Source organism: Etheostoma cragini, chromosome 3 (assembly GCF_013103735.1).
Source record: "Etheostoma cragini isolate CJK2018 chromosome 3, CSU_Ecrag_1.0, whole genome shotgun sequence".
NCBI classification, from domain to species: domain Eukaryota; kingdom Metazoa; phylum Chordata; class Actinopteri; order Perciformes; family Percidae; genus Etheostoma; species Etheostoma cragini.
In genome coordinates, this window is record NC_048409.1 from 13,874,495 (window position 1) to 13,894,392 (window position 19,898).

Consider the following 19,898-nt stretch of genomic DNA (forward strand, 5'->3'; position numbering starts at 1 on the left):
CTGCTATGTTTCATTCACTCGTTTCCAGCCACTTACTTCAGTGATTCACCAGCAGCCAGAAAGCATCTGCTCTTTCTAAAAGGAACCATGTAGTTGAGAATCCATTCATCTAAAACAGAGAGCATGCAGTTATGTTTGCATTATGGAGGCCTAATCTAATCTGTTTCTTCTATCAGAAGGTCAGATTTATGGTACTGTATTAATATTTACATACTGTGGATTCCTCTGCTTAGACTCTAATGCATGTTTAATTTATTTCTGGCATGTCCCTTAAAGGAAAGGCTGCAACTCCACTGAACCAAGACATGAAAGGATGAGTATGAATATTATATTAAAAAGAGGGGGTATATAGCGAGACAGCAAGGCTTCCCTGTGTGTGTGCGTGTGTTCTGTCATAAATTTAGATTGAATTGCTACCATCACCCACTAGCTTATCCTGTCAGGTGATTTCAATGTTGAGAACGGAAAGGCAGAAAACAGACAACACGAGGGACCATAATTAAAATCATCTTAAAAATAACAAGGGCCATATTACATTCAATTATAATGTTATTGATTAATACTAAAACACAGCATGCATTGCATACCACAGTGCATATTACTTTGAACCAAATATTTCCCCTTTCCACACGCCAGTAAAATAAAGCAACAGCTCGGGGACATGTTTCCAGCCCTGTCACATCTAAGAATAACAATAACCTATCAAGCTTGTTTGCTTATGATACAGCAGAATTACAGTGCACTGACCCGGCTAGCACCAGAAATAGCAGCCCTAATTCAGGACAGGGTGAGACAACGAGAGGGAGCATGGGAAAACAGGGCCTCAGTCAGGCTGCTCTTTGTACAGACGTAAATAGGTCTGAGGAGAGGGAATGGAGTGTAGAGTTTACATGAGGAAACAGATAAAAGGGGCCTAAGAGAGGATAGAGAAAGAAAAGATAGAGGTGGGCAGGAGAAAGAATCAAGGGATGTGTGAAGAAAGAGGGTGTTTGGTTCTCTAACAGTACTGTAGCCTCTGACATTTATTGCACTGATCCCCTCAAAGGCACACTTACAGTATACAGTGTTATCAAGCTGAAGATAAGAACTCTCACTCAGTGTTGCTCCTGACAAGCTGCGGGAAGTCATGTCACACAAAGGCACCTTTCACTTTAAGGGTAAATTCACTCCACTCAGCAGCTCTCGGATTCAAGCTGGTTTAAAAAATGACTAGCAGTGTAGCAGTTACGGCCTTTTCAAATGTTACATTATTTTTAAATACTCTCCATTAGTTGGGAGGGGCCGGGGCGGTCCTGCAAAAAGGTTTCATCAAAACTGAAACCATTAGTAACACCATTAGAAAAAAAACGTTAAGCTTGATATAGCTTATCTATCTATCTATCTATCTATCTATCTATCTAGTGGAAAGCATGGGTTACAACTTGGTGAGGGCATTTACCAGGCAAAAAGGGTCTAACAAACGATGCAATCAAGTTGCATTTGGGGATTAATATGATCCAGTGATTTTGCTTGAGTGAGAATATCTCAGCCTTTGTTTTATCCAATTTGACCATTCTTTTTATCGGTCTATTCAAGTCCCTGAATGTTATAGTAGTTAAATCATGAAGTGGCCCTTTATTTTTATCTCGAAGAAGCCACACAAAAATAAAACTGTGATGTTTTCATTAAATATAAGAATTATTTTCTTCATTTCAAAGTTCGAGGCTGGTTGGCTATGGGGAAAATTAGTGTTCAAGTGAACAAGAATGCACATAGTGACTCAACATAATGAAAAACTGGTATTGACAAGCGAATATAGCAGATTCTATCTCCTGGAAAATGTCATAGACATATTTCAGGGATAGTTGGACGCAGCCACATTTTTTCCCACCCTTCTTAGATCCATTGCCAGAACAGTAGCCCCACTTAGTTTGGGTGAATGTGTCTTAGCTAAATGGTGCAGAGGAATGTTGTGAGAAATCTTGAAAACATATACACTAAAAGGCCTTGTCACACATTCATCAATCACATCAGTCCTGTGAAGCGCGCACACACACACACACACACACACACACACACACACACACACACACACACACACACACACACACACACACACACACACACACACACACACACACACACACACACACACACACACACACACACACACACACACACACACACACACACACACCTACCTACCTCTTGGCACAGCAGATACATTTCACCATAGACTCACCATGCAGCCGGGTTTATTATGCCATGAAAGAGCCACTCAACCGAAAGAATGACAGATCTTCTACAGCAGAGACCAATAAATATAAATGATATTTGTAGCCATTATTTTGCAGTACTATTGGTTATGTTATGCCATTTCTACAGATCCAGCTAGCAATCCTGTCAGCTGTAATTCTGCATTGAATTCAGAACTTCTTTGATCCACAGTGCACAGTGGAGCTCATTGGAGATCTCTCCTGGAGAGTTTTTATCCTGTTTGCTTGTAACCAGTTAGGAAGGCTTTTATTTATTAATGAGGAGTCTAGTGACCTTATTATGGTTACATCAAGAGGAGACATTTTTAAAACTAGTCTTGTTGCTTCGACCTTGGGCTGAGGGGATGGCTCTATTCCCGCTATGCTGACTGCACACAGTAACTCTCCTGAAGTTGCAAACTAGCCAACAGCTCCTAACAGAAATAGCACCTAGAAACTGGACATGGGGAAATTACAGTGGTACAAGGTGTGAATGGACCAAGATACGATTCATGCAGATCAGTAAACCAGATGTAGTTGATTGGTATCAAACATAGACTGTATAATTTTAGTGGACAGAGCATGTGTGACGTCACCCATTGGTTTGTGGAGATCTGCTATGAGTTGTCGAGTTTGCCATTATGGGCACAGCCGTCCTAGTTGCGGATGTGACGGTATTAGACTAGAGAGAAGAGGGAGGTGCCCTTACACTCTATGTAACATTTCACTGGCAATCACATCACAGCCACGCCCTTAAACACCTTGTTTTAATGATGATTTTTAAATCAACAAGACCATAATAAAAACAAATGAACATCATTCTGTTTTGCAGCAGACTTAAAACTAGCGATTACGGCAATAAACTCATTACAAAAATGTTTACTGAGGTAATAAATCAAGTAAGAAGTGGGTCACTTTCTCATAGACTTCTAAAAAAAACGACTGCCTTTTGCAACCGCATTTGCAGCACTTTGACTAACCAGATGCTTTGTCCATTAATATTTACAGTCAATGATATCAAATTATACGTATGAATTTTTGACCAACAGTAGAGCTGTGGAGGGAAGCTTTATGGATTATCAGACGACAAAACACTCTAATATTGCGTCAAGGTTTTAAAGTATTTTACCATGAATGTGCCCTTGCATGTATTTTACTGGCCAACGCAGGATGACGTCGCATTGTGTTGGAGCAAATATTGAGCCTGGTTCAATGTTTTATCTGAAAACCCTGCATTGTTTTGCTGGAACCTGAAACGTTGCAATTATGTGGTATCATGCATCTTGGGCAACCAGAATGCCACCTTTTATCACTTTCTGATGTTTTTAATAGACTGACAATTAAGCAATAGATCAAACATGTAATAAATAATACAACTTATCATAGATATTTATGACCCTAATACACAGTTGGTAGTGCTCCTCTGTATGGAGCCTTTGTGGGGTTCAGGTGATGTTTTAACTGCTGTGTGCTGAGACCGACAGTGGCAGCTGCAGCAACCAAACTGCACATTCCCACGATGCCTGAGAGAAAACAAGGTCAACTTGTCATAGTGACCGGCCACACACACACACACACACACACACACACACACACACACACACACACACACACACACACACACACACACACACACACACACACACACACACACACACACACACACACACACACACACACACACACACACACACACACACACACACACACAAAATCCACAGGGTGCTGGAGCCGAATGTTGGCAGTATCCACTTAACATGCCATTAGAATTAACGATTTCCAAAAGGCAGAGAAGACGAAGGATACAAAGAATGTAAATACAGTGGAGAGGATCAGAGTGGACCACACACCAGGGGAGATAGGGAGAGTCACATCCCTCTCTGATTTCTCCTGGTGATCGGACACTATATTCCATTTCAACAGACCACCTGTTGTACAGATCAGACCTGGCTTGGTTCTCAGCATGTAGACTCCAGTCCATCTTTTAGAAGGTGTCTGTCAGCCTGGCTCCATTCAAAGGTCGGTCTAACAAATGAACCGGTTATGTCTCGTTTGTTTAAATCTGTACATAGGACCAAAACTAAGAAGTTAGAGTATGTGCCAGACTATTGCTCTGCCGAGCGCAGTAACTTCCTCAAGTCTAATAGTTAGTCCTCAAGTCACTTAACCCCTGGTAACACTAAAACCTGTTGAATTATTGCTTTAAAAAGCATTACTGTTTTCTCTGGATGCCAAGCTGGAATCTCACACTTTATGCCGTTTCTATCATGCCCCTTTTTTGAGAGAAAACACAAAATAATGATGTCTAAAAAATGACTATATTCAAAAATACAAAAGGGGGAAACAACTTTCTTTCTTGTTACATTTAGGGTGAACTTGAGTATGAGATACTGTGAGGTATTCTTGTTCTTTTATTGTTCCCAAATGACATCCATAAACTTCTTTTGCAGATTTTCACTTGTCACAGCAGGAAAAACACAGGTGCTCTGTTGTAGCAATAATAATAATAATGTTGTTAGTTAGACCTGTGTTTAACAAGTCAATACATCTGCATTGATAAAGGTTTATTCAACTTTTTGTTTCACTCCACATTTTGGGTTTGTTATGCCATATCTGTACACTTTTTAATAAAAGACTAAAGGCCCTTGGACTGCTGGAAGAGTTCTGGATTGCCATCAAATTCATTTGTGAGCAGTCTCAGACCCCAGCTGCAAAGATCCAACCGCAGGCCTTCAGCTACGAGGAGCAGCCCAGGTCCACCGACCTGAGGCTAATCCCTTTTTGATAAGCAGCTCTTTGGTCTTCCCTCAGCAGTTACACTCCAAAGAAAGTTCACACTGTTCCCCAGCCTTTGATAACCACTTGACAACAACACAGACTCCTCCGTAGTTTCCACACTCAGCTATTTTGATATGCACACACACACACACACACACACACACTCACTTGTGAGATTGTGAGAGTAATTTTACAATGTCTTTTTTTATATTATGGGAGTCATGGTCATGGGAAGATGATCGCATCCCACATGACATCAGATGTAATTTATTCAACACATATTTTGTATTCATCTGTGTGTGTGTGTGTGTGTGTGTGTGTGTGTGTGTGTGTGTGTGTGTGTGTGTGTGTGTGTGTGTGTGTGTGTGTGTAAATCTCAGTGGGCCATTTCCTCCTGCTAACTCCCATTGTGGACTGAACGCCCCCTCCATGCTCTTTCCCACGTCCCACACAACAAAATGGTCTCCATATCTGCCACTCTGTGAGTAGGCAAGTAAAATAACATACCCTGCTTTGGAAGTATGGGAAAGGCCATCAGGGAATGTATTTGTGTACAATGCTGATTGTGATGGTACAGAAACTTAGAGAGAGAGAGAGAGAGAGAGAGATCCCATGACATGACTTCACAAATATGAGATGTACGTTTCTTGCTGCTGGCATATTGTGACTAAAGATAGATCACAGATACACACACAAACTGAAGGCTTTTTACACAGTGACTCATGGGATAAAGTTCTCAGCAGTAGCTCTCTCCTTTTTTGGTGGATGCTGCAAGTGGCAGTAATGAATCGCAAAATCATTTACTGCTCTTTTTTTTCAGGACATCTATTAGGGGTAAGTTTTTATTAGGGGTGGGGAGGGTCGAAACAGCATTGTATTGCGATATTTTCTGAGGCAATCCTGTACTGATACACAGAAGCCAAGAATTGATCTATTATTATATATGTGTTGGTCATTTTGTCTGCTTGACAATTCCATTTTGCAACAATTAAATTAAAGTAGGGCTGGCAAGTTAACTCATTAATTCATTAACGCCAAAAAAGTTTATTGCGCGTTAACGCAGTTTTTTATTATTTCTTTATTATTGTAAAAGTTTGTTGCTCACAGGCTTTGTGAATACTGCAAAGTTGAATTTTCTTATCACCGGAGTACTTCCAGTCTGAAATATCACCTTGACAGTTGATCATTCAACGAAGCACACAGTGGCGCGAGGCTTCGGGTGACTACGTTAGATGCAGCGTGTGGGTAAGTTTAGATAAACAAAAGGCAAGAGAAGCTAACGAATGCCATAGCGACGTGGATAGCTACCGACTGCAATCCCAGCAGGGTTGTGGAGTATCGCAACGACGACGGTCGGTATGAGATTCCCTCAACACGCACCATCACAATAATACACAAGTTGTATAAAAAGGAAACCCGCTGTTTCTCTTACTAGGGACTATACTGGACTCACTGGGTAACCATAATTATCTCAGAGTTACAGTGCATTATACTGATGAAAAGTGGGCGCTGCATTCACATGCTCTGACTGACATTAGGCTGAGACATGCGCGGGACACTTTATTGAAGTAGCCCAGCAGTGGAATGTGTCAAATAAAGTCACCGCAGTCAGGACAGATAGTACGAGTAGATACAAAATCTGATCGCAGCTGCGAGCCTCCTGTCTTCTGATCATGTCCCCTGCTTTGCGTTCGATCACAGTGTCTATGCTTTACAGCGCGTTGGACAGTGTCCCTTAGTGTCTCTGCTTAACAGCACGTTGGACAGTGTCCTTGCGAAATGCATAAAGTTGTGGGGCACTAAACCCAGTCCAGTAAGTGCTGCAGAGTTAGAGCAACAATAGAAGAACGTGTACATAAGAAGGAGTCGCTTATGCAACACGTTCCAACCAGATGAATCCATCTCTGGACATGATAAATACATTATGTTTAAGTTGAGATGTACCCAAAAAATGTTATTTAACTGCTACTTTATAAAAAGAAAATGCTGGTAAGTTTTTGGAAAACAAATGTTACGGCACTTTTGTTCATATTGCAGAACATTTCAAATAAAATTGCACTACATACACTACTTTTGAATTCATTACTTCATTTTGTGATTAATCACGATTAATCGGGAAAATTTTGCGTTTAATTGCGATTAAAAATTGTAATCGCTGCCCAGCTCTAAATTAAAGTGAGATGAACAAACAGAGAAATGTATCTTTTTAGATGAAATAGATGTTGTCAAAGTTTCCTTTTGGGGACATCATTTGAAATTGGGAATAAATACCAAAATAATAAAATTGGAATATATTGCAGAATATTGCAATATGTTTAAAATCACAATAATATCGTATTGTGACGCAAGTATTGTGATGATATTGTATCATGAGGCTTCTGGTGATTCCCACCCCTAGTCTTTATATGTGGGTTTGATATGAAAGTATCTGAACCAAAATTGTATATTAAACTAAAATCACCCTTGTTAAAGTGCCAGTGTTACCAAGACAAATGGTTTGATTGCTACAGGGCAGCACATGCTGTTGTTTTGTGTTATATAACTTCAAATGCAAAAAAGCATTTCAAAATAAAAACCCTGTCAGAAATTTAATGCATTCCAATGTTTGTGATACATACTGTACATATATGTATGCTGGAGGTAGGGGTGTTGAAATGAATCATTGCCACAATGCATTGTGATGTGGACCTGGACGATTCCGCATTGATGCAGTGACAGACCATAATCAATTATTGCCTACTGATATTACATGTTGATTTTCTGGTCACTGTTATTTTGTCACTTTTGTCTGTTGTCTGCTGTGTTCAGACTCTGATACATTCAGGAAGTGTATTTTCAGATACAATAAAAAGAATAGTTCATATACATTTGACTGCTTGAATTAGTTTATGAAAACGCTGTGGGTTTGTAAAATATAATACTATGGATGAGGTAATGCATCGTGATTTTGAATTGTTTCAAATCGTTGACAGGATAATCGTAATCAAAATGTGAGACAAGTGAAGATCCACACCCTTAGTTAGAAGAGCTAAAGAACTCATGAAACGGCACTTAGACCTCATTGATACAAGAATAATTCCCAAGTTTACAGCCTGCAAGCTTTCACAAAACAAGACAGTTGTATGATTGGGGAGTTGGTCGGGTGACATTTGGTGACAATGTAATCCATTGCATTAAGTTAGTACTGAAACCTGTAAAGTCTTCATGAAAAAATTAAATTCACTAGAGATGGGCACAATTAATGTTTTCCCAGATCAAGTGAAACTGGTAATTTGGTGCAAATTGCACTAAAACAATGTTGTTAACAGAACTGACGTCACCTCAAGTTCTAGCATAAATCAGCCCCAGCGATGATGTGATGCTCACATGTTTTACTTGCCAAAAGCTTTGCCTATTTATCACAGTACATATGATAAGAATAATTTAAAATGTCTCACATGTTGTTATTTGAGGTTTGTGCAGCATGATGAATCAAAGGAGCGTTGAAAACAATGATCTCTTTTGACTGCATCAGCTGTTTCTACCAAGGGCCGATTAAAAAGGAAATGACTGAAACTGAACCAAATCAAATCAGATCACATTTTACTAAATGCCTGGTGTGACCTACATAGATAATGATGTTTCAGTAATCACAGTTTCATCAGAAGAGAAAGAACTTGAAGCACAAAAATAACTGATATAACTACAGCTTTGAGATATACTTTTATGACAGAAAACACTATGAATTAGGACTTTGACAAACAGTAAAGCCAGAGAGGAGATGAACCATAAAAGTGACCTATCAACAGTAATCTACTGTACCTTAACACTGTGCAGCCACAGCAAACACATCAGTCTGCTCTTTGGAGTCAGCAGCACAGTGTCATGGCTGAGGCCTGCATTAGGTTGAAAGGATCCTAATGTGCATTACATCAGCACGGGACATTATTTCAGGAAAACAACATCTATTATTAAGCAGGGTGTTGAACTATCAGAGAATAGACAGAGATCCTGACAGGCCTCTAGTCTCCACTTGTGCCTGTGAAGCTCCCGGGGGGAAACTTCTGATCCAAGGATCAGCTCCAGCTTTGTACTCATGGAGCTCACATCTCTGCTAGTTCTCTTTCTAGCATCTAACTGCACCACACTGCCACTTAAAGGACAATTCCGGTCAATTTCAACATTTAGATTTGTTGTTTGTAAATTTGGAGGTCTGTCAGTAGAGAGAAAAACGAAAACAAATCGGTGCTGCCCACACCGTGTTATCCTCCTGCTAGAGTTAGCCACCAAACAGGCTCAAACAGGGCAAGTTTTAAATGTTTTAGCCCAGTTTGATAGATAGTAACCCAGCTCAATTAGCAGAACCTTCATGCATTTCTTTCACATCTACAGTCTCCCTAGGAAGGAATTACTGAACAGGGGTAGGCACTTTTCATGAACATTTTTTTGAACATGTTTAGGCTAAACGTTAGGCTAATGTTAAAAACTTGCCCTGTTTAAGCCTGTTGGGTGCTAACTCTAGCAGGAGGATAACACAGTGAAGGCAGCACCAATTGTTTTCATTTTTCTCTCTTCTGACAGCACTCCAAATTTACACAACAACAGACCTAACTGTTAAAATCGACCGTAATTCTCCTTTAAGAAATCCCATGCATATAAACAAACAAATGAGAAAGACATGTTTTGACCAGGTCAAGCCCACCACAGACTAAATCATTCTGCCTTAACTGCACCTCCAGCCACAGAATTGGGGTGCGATGATAGGTTTCTTAGTAATATAACTTTAATTTGACACTAGCCCTGCAGCTAGCCCTTTGCAGAAATTAGCCTCGGTTTCTGGTAAACAACCACCACTGGAGTCTCATCTCAATCACGCTATAAGCAAAAGGGACCAGAGGGCAAAAGAGAGAAGCCCCTGGCCAAGACAGTAAGGGTTTTTCTCATTTTGGCAATGCTTAGCAGAAGGACTGTGACGGCTCTGTGTGCGTTTGACCTCATAGTAGAAAGGAACAGTGAAGAAGAAGCACTCAAATCACCATGTCAGAATGAAAAAGATAGAGCAACAAGTGATGGTTTAGATGTGGATTCCTCTGCTGCCACTACTGCTAATCAATGATCTTTATTCGCACCAACAAAATTACATTTTATGGGTAATCTACATTATGTAATAACTCTAAGAATAGTGAATAACATCAGTTCAAATGTATGTTGTGTTTTAACCACTGAAGTAGAAGAAAATGAAAAAATAAACATCATAGAGCTGAGGAAGTCTGAAGTAGTCTCTGCTCCCAAATCAACAATCAGTTTTACATCACAAATGTTATGCCCATGCCTGTTTTTCTCCTCAATGCTATGAACTGTTATCATGAACACACCTAACAGTATATCATGCTGTATAAAATCAATCACACAGAGAGGATTTAACTACTTTACTCCATGTGCTAAGCATGCCAAAGTCTGGACACCACTTCTCCCACATCTAGGACTGGAAGGAAGTTCAAGCCGGTCCTTGCAGCCCCATCTTGTCATCTTATCAGTATCAGATCACCAGTTCCTCAGGTACTGGTTTATTTTGTATTCTGCTGCATTAATGTCGTATTGATGCTTTCCAGGATCACAGAATTGCTGGCTGGGTGTCCTGCAGCTATGTGGATGCTAATGCTTAAAAGTTTCTCACCTCTGACCAAATTTAAAGAGATACAAATCTAATAAAGAGACTTCTTGGTTTATATTAAGTCATCTTGGTGGGCTCAGATCTTGTCCCATAAATTCCCTTAACCTCAATCTTTTGTGTCTCTCTTGCTCTACCTACCAATTATTTTTGTACCTTTTCCTCACAAATTTAAAGGCCATAAATCCTTTTAAATGACCGACCTTCAGACCTTCATCATTCAACACATGTGGTATGAAAGCTACTGGAGTTTATATTCATTAAGAGTTTGTAGTCAAAGATAAATCTCCATATTCCATGTGCATGCACAACTTTTACGACACTCTCCTCAGGATGTTCACAGTTGACTATTAATTTTAATACATGTTGTTGTTACTAATAAAACAGCATATTGTAATAACTACATTTTGTAAAACAGTGCAAAATGGTTTGTAATTTGAGAGTTTTGTAGTTTCAATCAACAAAATACTTGATTTTCTTACAAATTAAGTACAAATAAAGTAAATAAAGTAATAAAGTTTTTTTTGGGGAGTTTTGCAATGTCAGTAAAGTTAATGATTTTTGGCTGGATCCATTTTATAATACACATGTGGCCCATATATCTCACATGCCTTATCCCATGTGACAGTGTGAACAGTGTCAATTTCAACATTTTGGTAAAACTCCACACCCCTGCAAAGCCTAAGAATGATCACTATTTCTTAAAGCCAAACCAGCATGTAGAAGCCATCATTTTGACATTGGAGTCACTGTGACTGACAAAAAGGAACAGCTGGCTCATCTAGGGGCCACTAAAGGTATTTCTGAGAAAAAAATGCTAGATCTCAAACGTTTGTCCCTTATGGACTGAAATGGCCAAATGTCTGCAAATTGTGATTTGATATGCAGACAGAAAAATGCTATTTATATGGTGTGCCTTGGTTGCTGTGGTGTTTTTTTTTCCCCATAACTGCAGCTTTGTTTGTTTAAATGTGCATTTCTCTTGTAAGGCTAGGCAGTATATGATTTATATCGATATATGAGGCTATATATTGTCTTATATTGTGGATATTGTAATATGACCCAAGTGTTATCTTTTCCTGGTTTTAAAGGCTGCATTATAGTAAAGTGATGTCATTTTTTTAAAATTACCAGAATGTTCTAGCTGTTCTACTATTTGCCTTTACCAATTTAGTCATTATATCCACATTATTTGTGATTATTACAAGACATGGGTGAATTCCATGTAGAATGCGGTCTGTTATATTCTTGATAACAGACCGCTGCTAAGTATAACACACTGTTGCCTGTCAGTTCTGTTTATTCTGGAGGACAGTATTGAATCAATCTGGTAAAAGAAGTCCGGATAATTTATCTGCGAATGGGTTTCATACATGGACACAGTGACGCTAATGTGTTAGCTTAGCTAGCTACATTGTGTGTCAACATGCAGTCGCTTTGCAAAAAGGAAACGAGATGAATGAGCACATAAACGTCAACATAAATATTCCTAAAGAAGCCATTCACCGTGTCTCACTTTGCCGTCAATGGAAATGTTCAGTTTAATGGGAATTAGAGCAGCCCACTAGCTAGCTCGCTACAACGCAAATGTTGTGTCAATTCCTGCAGTGAGTAAAACAGCAGCTTGGTAACCTGTCCACCATTGCAGCACCCCATAAAATGTACAGCTACTGCCCTTAAGGTGGTGTTGAGTATTAGACAAAGGGTTGCATCGTATTTAAATCAATAAACTCCCATTTAAATCCATATTTTGAGTCAAGTTATTGATTTATTGGTAAGTAGCCATGTAATAAACGGGATTATGGGATTAAAAGGATTACCCACTTATTACAAATCTTCACGTCTGGGTTTTGAAGAATTGTTCAAATTTGAAAATTCTGTTCTAGTTTTTTGTCTGAAGATAAAAGACATTGAATATTCCTTCAGATAACCTGAAAGGTTACTGTTAACAATGAAGAAAAATAGGGAGTGCTGCACTGGGTCAAAAACGTGGTGTTAGGTTAGTAAAATTAGGTGCTCGAGATTTGGGCAAGTATTCAAGTAAGAATAAAAAACTTAGCACAGTCCAGCTTACATTTAATGGCAGTCTATGATATCGATTGGCAGTCTTGGAAGCAGCCAACGCACTCTAAAATCCTTTATTAATACATGGATAACCAACGCGTTTTGCTTCAAAAGGGGCTTCATTAGGGTATATGCAATGACAACAGGTGTTCTATTGAAAACTTATCAAGGTTATGTTAATGCTGCCCACTTAAACACGACGGTACAGAGCATTATTTCCGGAAAACAAGATCATTAAGCAGGGTTTTGAACTATCAGAGAAATGGCACATTGCTTATAGATGTGCGTACACATGGTTTTATAAATCTGAATTCTTTCTTTTTTCCCCACGAACAGTTTTATAAATGAGACCCCTGATCTCCCAATCCACAATTATGACTTATGGAAGTCAAAATAAGACAGACATACAAAGATTCAATCAACGTACTGTACTTGTGGGGAAGAAAAACACAAAGTTGCAAGTATATTTTTCTGAAGCTTGTACTGCTGTAAGAGACGATTTCAATTTAAAAAAAAAGCTAAATCAATGTATTTTTTTTTTATGAATAATTCACTTCTAAACCTAACACTAGCACACTGGTTCCCTGCAACTCTCCACCAGGTCTTACATAATCACAGTGACCTCCTAAGAAATGTCAATGCCGTTTTTGGCCAATGAGAGTTTTCTCAATTTGTCTAAAGAAAAACCCACTGGAGGTTAAGAGTTCATTTCAGGGCTGAAACAACATTGTAGAGTTCAGCTTGTTTTGTTATTTGAACCGTGACCCAAGTTTAACAAGCAAGCCGTCCCACATAGTAGAGTTATTATTATTACAGTAACCTCACTGCGCTCAAGTGTGCAGAATTTAAAATGATAATCTGGAAGATTAAATTAACAACTATATAAAAGACAAGAAGTAATGCTTAATTGATTATAAATGATTCTTCTCCAATACATTCAAGGTAGCTTCATCCATGTCTGCTCTCCATTTTTATATTTATGTGTAGTATTACACACATTTACTACATACACTACATCAATTTGGGGTTTAGTGTCTTGCTCTAGCAGTTTGATAGGGACTGCAGATCAACTTTCTTGCACTTGCAAGCTTCATAAAAACTGCTTTCCATGACTTTTAAATGACTTTACAAATGGGGGGAACACATAAATAGTCCTATATACTCGTTTAAAAAAATGTGCTCTGAGAGAACGGGCATGCATCTTGCTTTTATGCAGCAAGTATATCTTACACAGAATCTGCAAAAAACAAAACCCTTCATCCTATTTGTATTTTTATTCATCTTAATTCAAGTGGCTTTGAAAGCACATTTTGGGGAATTTTACAATTTTCCTGCTTTCCTAGTGTCGGACAAACAAGACAGGCTTTGGCTTTTAATATGATTTATATCCCAGTTTGTACAAAGGTTTAACTGTGAGCTTGCCCGCTTTTGGTTAAATTTCTGGTTGTTTAAGGGATCAGGTAGCAGCTCCTATCGAAGCCAAATACCTTCCACAGTGCGGAGGCTTTTATACTTAGTGCTCATTAGTCTTGTGTTAATATGTTTCAAACTGTTTTCAGAGGGACTTACAAAATCCTAAAAATAGTTATAGAATAGCTTGTTGGGAGTTTTGTGACTGAAGCCATGAGTAAACAGGATATAGATAGATAGCAAGAAATTCCATAAAATGAAAAATATATATATATATTAATTAAATCAATGACTTTAAAAATACTTATAGCATGACCACAAAGAATACTTGTCTCTAAATGGCCAGAGGTTGTGCATCGATACTACTGCAGCAGCCTCATCACTGATCACAATTTGTACTCAAAACAACTCCTTTCAGCAGTTAACAGTCAAGGGTGTCTCTGACTTTGCATGCGTTTTCCTAAGTTTATCTTGGTCTAGTCGTCCAAGATGCCCAATTTGAAACAAGAGAGTTCTTGCACCTTTGAGCCAGCAGTGGAGGTAGTCACAGAGTCCCAACAGAGCCGGCCGACGCCTGTATGACAGGGACAGTAACGTGGTTCTGTATCAATAAACAAAGTGGGCATAATGGAAGACCTTCATTGCGGTGCTATTGCGGCTTACATCCATCTGGTGTACGCAGATGTCTGTCTGATCAGGGAACTTCATAGGCTGTTAGAGCAGTAGTAAGTGGTAACAGTCAGGAGAACTGTCCTCTTCGGATAAACGCTAAAGTTGCTAAAGCTAAACGTGATCTCTATACTGTCTGATATGATCCATATTAATGGATTTACCCTGCAGTCAAATAGTGCAATACATCAGAATACACTGAGACCCTCCAATGTCTGTTGAGGCCCTACAATATGACTTACAGATGAAATGCCTCATCTGCAAACAAAGTTGAAATTGTGTTAAAGTTTGGCATCATTTATGGTGTGTTTCTTATTAAATCAAACTGTATTGGAACTGTATTGTTGAACTGGACAATTCAGGAAAAATTGTATTTATGTAAAACAATTCTTCAGTGGCAATTGCAAAATAACTTTCAATGCTGATTGTTGCCCATTTCAAGCCAGCATGTGTACAAAAAAAACCTATTTTTCTTTGGGACAAAAGCGTATTTGCCCTGTTCTGATAAGAGAAGACTGAACAAGGCAGAATCTTAAACTTCCTTCCATCCTTTTACACAGTAAACAAGTGTTAGACCACTCGCTTTGGCAACAAAAGTGTTGATATTAAGATATAAATCAACAAGGCTTGGCTACAGATTGTTTCTTTGCTTGAGCTACATTATACAAACAATAATTTGCAGCAACTCTGTAAACGCACAAAAAAATGGTCCTGATGACAACAGCACTAAGTCCTGGGAGCTTTTTCCACCAGTAACAACTCCCCCCACCCCCTTCTCCATCACTGGTTTGCTATATTGACCAAGGTAATGGTGATAATGGATGTTGTTCACGTCAATAGGAAGATCAAACAGTAAGAGGAAACCCTTTGCTTCTACAATTCATGCTCCCAAGTGCAAATCCTCAACCCATTATATGACTCAACAGGGAGACACCAGATCAAAACTCTGTTTCCATTAAAAAAAAAAACTGAAAACAAATGTAGCTTTTCTTCTGCTTTCACTCAAAATGTTTAAAAATTTTGACTCACTTTACAATTGAAACATTACAGTTCTGACAACACTGCAAAGGTATTGGGGGATGTACTGTATTGTGTTGCGGTTTGATATTGATTAATAAAATCCCCAAATCAATATTTTAATAAATGACTTTTTACCTGAATGTATAACCCACCACAAACCTTTTGGAAGTCAATTGTTAATGTTAGAACAAAATGTGCCTAATACAATATCTAAAAGTATTAGGCAAATCTCAAAAGAAAAATACTTCTTTCCTTTCGAGATTTGAAGCAAGAGTGATTAAAGCGCTAGCGCACATCTTGCTATCATCTCAGGGTACAGAACGTCTGAGCCACGTCCAACTTATTAGTGGCAACGGACACCATTGTGAAAGGAGGAAACTGGAGGATAGATAAAAAGAGTAGAAGAGAGGTCCGGGGTCAGACCCAAAAAGACTGTGTTAAGTGTCAGGGTTATTCTGAACAATAGAATGTAGAATTTACAAGTTAAGTTCTCTGGAAATCTTTTTATAATTTATATCCAAGCAAAACAGGTACTAGTATCACCCTTATGAATCGGAATTGATTTGGGAAATCATTGGCAATACCCAGCCCTATTATTGTTATTTATTCTTTGCTAGCATTCCGGGATGGGAGAAAAACATGCTCTGGTTTATTGGCATTTTTTTAAACCAATCACAATCGTCTTGGGCGTTGCTAAGCCCCGAAAACAATGTGACACAATGTGACACAATGCGACACTGTGTGACACAATGCGACAGTTCCTCTGCGAAACAGCCTGGGGAAAACCATTACAAATATGTACCCTTGTGTACCCTTGTGGCACTTTCCCCACAAACCCACGTATGGCATGAAAAATGTGTCTGGTATGATTAATCATTACAAACAACTGGTTGCAGGAAAACAGGATTTGTTTTCATAATTTGGTCACTTTATGAACAACACAATCATATTCAAATATCTTTGTGATAAATTAACATTTTCTGATGCCGTTTCTTATTCTGAGGGCTAGACACTGCTGCCAATATCTATTATAAGGTTACGGCGTTACTACAGTAATAATCTTACAGTCATCTTTTACAGACAGCCTATGTACATTTTGTAAAACAGCAACAGCTGTGGCTACAAGTGGTGGTTACTGTATGGATTCCTGGATAATGGGAAACAAAATTTCACTTGATGTCATCATTTGCCAACCTTACAGAGCAGGTCAAACCAGACCATAAGCAAGGATCAACAACTTTCAGTGAGGTGTAAAGCAACCTAATTGTTTATGTGACAATATAAAACATAGTGTAACAGTAACACAAGAAGAGACGTCTCCAAACTGCCAAAACAATGTCACACAGCAAAATGTATTAGCATTGGCTGTAACCGACTAAACAAAAATTGATGGATTGATGAAAAAAGATGGATACAACGATTTAGAAAATTACACGAAAGATATTCATTATATTTGTTTAGAAAAAGAAAAATGTTCTCTATTGAAATGCTACAGAGGGTTCATTACCGCTGTGTTACTGTAACCCTTTTAATGTTAAAACAACGACGGTTGTCAGGCACCACCAAAGTTGACCAGATCACACCAACAGCAGCTTTGCTTTGGTTCAACAGGATTTCGAAGGTAGGTACATAGTTATTTTCAAAAGAAGTTGTATATACATACATGTATATGCATAGGATTTCCTGTTCTGTTGAGCCCTATTGTTCTGACTATTAACCCTACTGCCTTTGTACAGTTTCCTTTCCAGGTTTCAGTGGGGATCTGGAGTGTGTTTCACTAATCCTAACAAAACAATGTTATACATCTCCAGATTGATGTTGCACTGTCAAGGCCCAGATCAAAAACAGTAGTAGAGTCCTGAGTAGATTGTTGCATGGTAACATATAAACAGAGCGCTTGGAACAGCTCAAGGCTTTTTTTCCAGGACAAAGAAAAGACACCACGTGCTTGTGACAAATTTTCTTTGCACAAGGACCTGGTTCAGGGGGCATAGTGATTATTTCCATCAGTTGTTTACGAAGACACATTGAAGAATATGTAATATTTATGTCAAAAACCCATCAATGTATCCTGTATAGTCTACTTGCAATGAATAAGAGAAAAAATGTACATTCATGTATCAAAGAAGATCCAACACCTCCAAACTCCCATTTTCTGCTCATATGCATGGAAATGATGAGTCCCCACTGTGCTTATGTGCCAGAAGAGAATTCTGAATTTAGGGACTTCCATTGAAAACCTGCTCTGTTCTGCTGATCCTCAGCCAGATTACTGGGTCTCAATTTTCTATGCTGCGGTTCAAACACAACAAGGGCATCTATTGTCCGTCACCAGCTCATTTCTTCTAAAAAGCAGCAGTTGTTTTGAGCACATGAAACCGAAGCACAGGGCCTCAGCCGCAGCAAAAACTGATGACCTTTCAATGAGCGAGGTCTAATGTGGCTGCTCTTTGGCCCGGCTTGATTAGCTGATGTCACAGGAAGTGAATGGTATCCTTATGGAGGATCACCACTGCAGTCCAACTGCATGTCAATCTTTCCTCTGATGTCGTCAGGGGCTGGAGACGGAGTTCTGGCACAGACACAATTGCACTCATTCGGTACACATACAGTTTACTGTATATGCGCATATTCAAACAGAGCATCTTTGCAGATATTGCAGGCCTGAGTGGATGTAAGACAACATCACCAAATGCTTGAGATAAGATTTTGAGGCGGGTAAACACTGACCACAAACTCACTGCAACAGTTTTTTCTCAGTAATCTATCTTGCAGTTTGCCTCAAACCAATTAGAGCTGACAATTTTCAACTGTCAATTTTTAAACCGAACTTTTGCTGGTTCTAGCTTTTCAGATGTGAACATATTCTGCTTTTCTTTGTTTCATATGATAGTAAACCAATTCTCCAAATCTGACTTTTTGTGATGGGTATTTCTATCCTGATTTCTTGACATTATTTAGACAAAATGACTAATCAATAATCAACAGTTATTAGGGAAACAGCCCTAAAAAGAAGATCTAATGACTAATTTCTGAGTGGGATTTAAATATCTTCTTCTGGTCCAAAAGCTTAACTTAAGTGGTAAAGAAAAAGTAATACAATGAATGTCAGGGTAGATATGGATTGAAGGGAAAAGGCACCAGGCGAGGCCTGAAGAAAACCAGCAAACAAGAACAGGAAGAGGAGGTAAGAGATGAGGTCATGGACAATGGTAGGACTAAACTTGAACAGGACATCAGCACAAGGATGAAGCGGGGAAAGGTTCATTTTGTAACGGACAAACAGGGATTCGGAAAGGTAAAGAAGTGAGGAGAGTGGGAGGGCAAGAGAGGAGGGAACTCAGGCTCACAAAGTGGAAGGGTACTGGGGAGTGGACACATTTCCCTGTCTTGTTTAAACAACCAAGTAAAAAGGCACATTAACACAAACTTAAAATCCATTTAAAAATGAAACTGTAATGTGAATAGCTGCGGTAGCGTGCCCTTCTCACCCACATACCACCACAGATAAATCTACCCTCACGCGCTCTCTTCTAAAAATAACATACATCTGCACCTCATCATGCATCTAACAAATTGCCATCCAACTTTTTTAAATATACTGTCATGCAGCTGATTTAAAGAAGCAGTGTGATTAACAATAAACAACAAGATGGTAAACTGCACAGGTGGAGCTTTTTCTTTCTTTGGCTTCACACTGTAAACCTTTGCGGTGAGAGCTAGACCTCCCTCTGAGAATGTGTTTGACTGTGTGTTTCTGTGTGTGCCTGGGCACCACCGAGCCACTCTACACTGCTAGGAACAGACAAGAGTTGACAGAACGCAGGCGGAGAGCTCCATGACTACAACCGGACGTCTATAGATGTCAGTGGCTAAAAATACATGCAGCAAACTATTCAAGCTAGTCATAACTAGCTTCATATTCATTGACAATTAGCAAAGTACAATGTCTCAATATGATAATTTCAATAAGAATGTTTTACAGTATAGGTGTTCAACAATCCTGACCTGTTCATTTGCAACATGTAGCCTACTACAAAGCAACACATTTTTTTCAAGCTTTGCCCGTTATT

At 39.0% G+C, this 19,898-nt stretch overlaps 1 protein-coding gene across 8 annotated transcripts in view; it reads right to left on the reverse strand.

Moving 5' to 3' along the window:
• mcamb (melanoma cell adhesion molecule b) overlaps nt 1-19,898 on the reverse strand; it is a 35,417-nt gene that overhangs the window by 14,584 nt on the left and 935 nt on the right. The window lies entirely within an intron of this gene.